This window comes from Bos grunniens, chromosome 19 (genome assembly GCF_055505025.1).
Source record: "Bos grunniens cultivar Pamir isolate PY7600 chromosome 19, Bosgru_T2T1.0, whole genome shotgun sequence".
NCBI classification, from domain to species: domain Eukaryota; kingdom Metazoa; phylum Chordata; class Mammalia; order Artiodactyla; family Bovidae; genus Bos; species Bos grunniens.
The window spans coordinates 40,993,427-40,997,639 of NC_141183.1; positions in this window are offsets into that span (position 1 = coordinate 40,993,427).

The window sequence follows — 4,213 nt, forward strand, 5'->3', positions numbered from 1 at the left end:
ACAAATTTCTTTAGGGTAGGTTTAGTATTACTGAATTCTTTTAGTTTTTGCTTGTCGGAGAAATTCTTTCCTTCTATTCTAAATGAAAATCTTGCTGGGTAGAGTACCCTCGGTTGCAGGATTTTCCCTTTTAAGACTTTATTATGCCACTTCCTTCTGGCCTGTGAAGTTTCTGCCTGAGAAATGATCTGATGGCCTTGTGGGATTCCTTTGTAAATGACTTTTTTCTCTTGCTCCCTTTATGCCTTGTGTGGGCTGGTTTGGTGGCATCTTGTTTGGGATTCTCCGTGCTTCCTGTACCTAGGTATCTGTTTCCTTTAGGTTTAGGAAGTTTTCAGCCATAATTTCTTCAAGTACAGTTTTGATCCCTTTCTCTTTTTCTGGAATCCCTATAATGTGAATATTGGCACAGTTTATATTATCCCATAGATCTCGTATGTTGTTTTCTCTTTTTTTTTCTTTTTTTCTTTCTTTTCCTCCCCCCACCCCCTTCTTTCTTCTGTTCTGGTTGGGTAATTTTATTATTCTGTCTTCCAGACCACTTATGCATTCTTCTGTGTCATAAATTGCATAAGTATCAGTGTCTGCTATTCATTGCTTCTAAAGTGTTTTTTTATGTCAGTGATTGCATTATCAATTTTTGATTGGGTCTTTATTATAATTTCTAGTCCCTTGTTAAACTGATCTGTGCTTGGATCTACTCTCCTAATTCAGTTAGCATTTTTATTACTGACCTTTTGTATTCATTGTCTATAGACTGATTATCTCTGTTCCATTATTTCTTCAAGGATTTTCTCTTCATATATATGGAATTTAGAAAGATAACGATGACCCTATATGTGAGACAGCGAAAGAGACACAGATGTAAAGAACAGACTTTTGGACTCTGTGGGAGAAGGCGAGGGTGGGATGATTTGAGAGAATAGCACTGAAACATATATATTATCATATGTGAAACAGATCACCAGTCCAGGTTCGATGCATGAGACAGGGTGCTCAGGGCCGGTGCACTGGAACGACCCTGAGGGATGGGATGGGGAAGGAGGTGGGAGGGGGGTTCAGGATGGGGAACACATATGCACCCATGGCTGATTCATATGAATGTATGGCAAAAACCACCACAGTATTGTAAAGTAATTAGCCTCCAATTAAAATTTTAAAAAAAAGGATTTTCTCCTGCTCTTTTGATTGAGAGTAGTTCCTCTGCCTTTTCGTTTTTCTTAACTTTCTCTGTCTCTCTGGATTTAGGTGGAACAGTTTCGTGTTGTGGTCTTGAAGGGGTGTTTTTATGTGGGAGCATCCCTGTGTGGACAGTGTGTGCTGCCTTTGGTGTGAGGGTTGAACTTGATGTGAATGCCAACCCGTCTTTCTCAGGATGTGCTGACAACTGTCACCTTGATAGCGGGTATGGATGGTTTCGGAGGAGCCAGAGACTGTGCAGGGTGTGAGGAGAGACTTCCTGCCTGCTCTCAGGCTGCTGGAGCGAAAGCCCTGAGGGTTGTGCTGGAGGTGGCTCTGTTCCCTTCAAGTGTGTGTTTCCTTCTCCCCGCCCTGCAACCTCTCCCGCAAAGGACGGGAGTGCTGAAGTAAGTAGGGTCGGTGTGCTTATAGTCAGTGGCTGTGTGTGTAAGCATCTGCAGTTCTGCTCAAAACCTGATCAGCGATGTCTTTACCGTGGCCGTGGTCTCAGCTCTAGCGCAAGGCTGTGGCACGGAGTGGGTGGGGCCGGCTTGGCAGTCATGGTGGTGTGGCTGCAAGGACTGAAGTGGCTGCAACGCCACCAGAAGCCTACGCTGCTTCACAGTGCTGTTTGAGTACGTGCCTACAGTGGCCAGGTCCCCTGGCCACCTGTGTCCCTCCATCAAATCCCTTCCCAGGATCTGGCTCCCCTAGATCCAGTGCCAGGCTGTGGTGTGGAGTGAGTAGGGCCAGGGTGTTTGCTCAGCTCGTCAGGGGCTGTGGCAAGGTGGCAGTTATTAGGGCAGACCTCTTTCTGCCCTGTCTGGTGGTAAGCCAGCACTGCCCGCTCATCACAGTGGAGTCTAGGCTTCTCCAGCCTACTATCTGTCCCAGTCATTCTCCATGCAGCCACAGGGTCTTGCATCCTCTGCAAAAGACCTGAGGACTGGGACGCCCAGTCAGTGATATAACCTGCCCACTCCCCAAGGTGAGTATCCACCTGTGCCATCTCATTCTTCATCTTAGTCCCCTTCCAAGAGCACAGGTCCTGACCCAATGCTTTTCTTCCCAGCCTTCCTGATTACCTGGGACTCTTTTCTTGCAGCCTTGGTTGTATAGGAGTCCTGCCAGTTTCCAGTTAGTTTCTGGTGAGGTTTATTCCACATGTAGATGTATTTTTGATGTGGGGAGAGGTGAGCTCCATATCCTCTTATTCTACCTTGACCCTCCTCCCACTCTTCCTTTCTCTCTCCTTTGCTTCTCTCACTCTCTCCCTTTCTCTACTCAGAGAACACTGGTACCTGGTGTCCTTTGTCATCTGTACCCCAGAAGTCTGTGGAGCTAAACAGGAGTCTTATGCATACTCACCTGGGCTTGGACCCAACATCATCACAATCACCTGCTCCAGACACATGGATCTGGCTCCTTTTGAACAATGTCCATGTGGCAGCTTTCATCCATTCATTCATCAAATACTTTAATTAGAGGTCTGTTCTGTGCAGTCCTGGTCTGGGGTTACTGGGGTTAATGAGATGGGGGGGGCCTCTACTCTCATGAAGGTTAGTGAGGGGAGAAAGGCATGAGCAAATACACAAGGCAACTTTGGTGGTAAGTGCCGTGAAGAAAAAGCAGGGTGATGCATGGAAAAGTGACTGAGGTTGTCAAGGCAGGCCTCACAAAGGGTGATGCTTGAGACTCAGACGATCAGACTGCATCAAGGCACCAGGCAGGTTTCTTTGTTTAAAATAATGCGATCTGACTCTGGTTAATGTAAGCAGAAAAGGAATGCACTGGGGAGGTATCAGGTACTTCAGAGAATGGACAGGAGACCTGGAAAATTAGGCCAGTACAGAGGTGGTTGCTAAGAGAGGCAATGACCAAAATCCATGCTTCAAGTGGCTCTTGTTAGGACTCAGCCACCACTGCTCTGGATACTCATCTTGAACCCTGGATCTGATGGCATGCCACCACCAGAGAGACCTCCAAACTGGACCTGATCATCGCAGACCACAGGCTGTTTACAGGTGAGCCGGCTTTAGCTCTCATCTCACAAGAATGCAAGTCCTCCTTGATCCAGTCCCCTGTCTCATATGCTCCCATCTACCTCTCTTCCCTTGCCCCACCCTGCCCCACTCCCACTAGTCTTAAAATTTCTGTCACACCAAGCCTGTCCCCACCTCTAGGGGCACTGGCTGGTCCCTCCACTTGGAACACTTCACGACTCCCAGAGTTCTCCGCTCTTCACCTCCTCCAAGGCTAAGCTCAAGAGTCACCTTCTCTAGAGGCCCAGCTCACCTTCCTATTTAAGCCCAACCTCCCCTGCCCACACGATTCCTTTATGCCCTTTTTTTTTTTTTTAATATTTTAACACACATTTACTGTTCATTGACCATCTTGCTGTGAATCTGCCCCTGGTGCCTAGACCAGTGGCTGGCCTTAGAGCTCACACCTGACAGCAGTTGGGCTAATGCTTTAGGGCTGGCAGAAGTCTTGGGAGGCATGAGTTGACTCCTGGTTCTGTCACGTAGCAGCTGTGATTGCGCACAAAAATTTTCCCCGTCTGTAAGAGTCCCTTGGACTGCAAGGAGATCCAACCAGTCCATTCTGAAGGAGATCAGCCCTGGGATTTCTTTGAAAGGAATGATGCTAAAGCTGAAACTCCAGTACTTTGGCCACCTCATGCAAAGAGTTGACTCATTGGAAAAGGCTCTGATGCTGGGAGGGATTGGGGGCAGGAGGAGAAGGGGACGACAGAGGATGAGATGGCTGGATGGCATCACCGACTCAATGGACGTGAGTCTCAGTGAACTCCGGGAGTTGGTGATGGACAGGGAGGCCTGGCATGCTGCGATTCACGGGGCTACAAAGAGTCAGACATGACTGAGCAACTGAACTGAATGGTGGGCATGTACCTCCAGTGGGCTCTTGGTGCAGAGTAAATGAGACAATGTGCAGAATAAGTCCCTGTTGCCAGAATCTCGTTCTTTCCTGCCCACCTATTCAGATCCATTAAGATGAGTCTCCCAAGCTCATA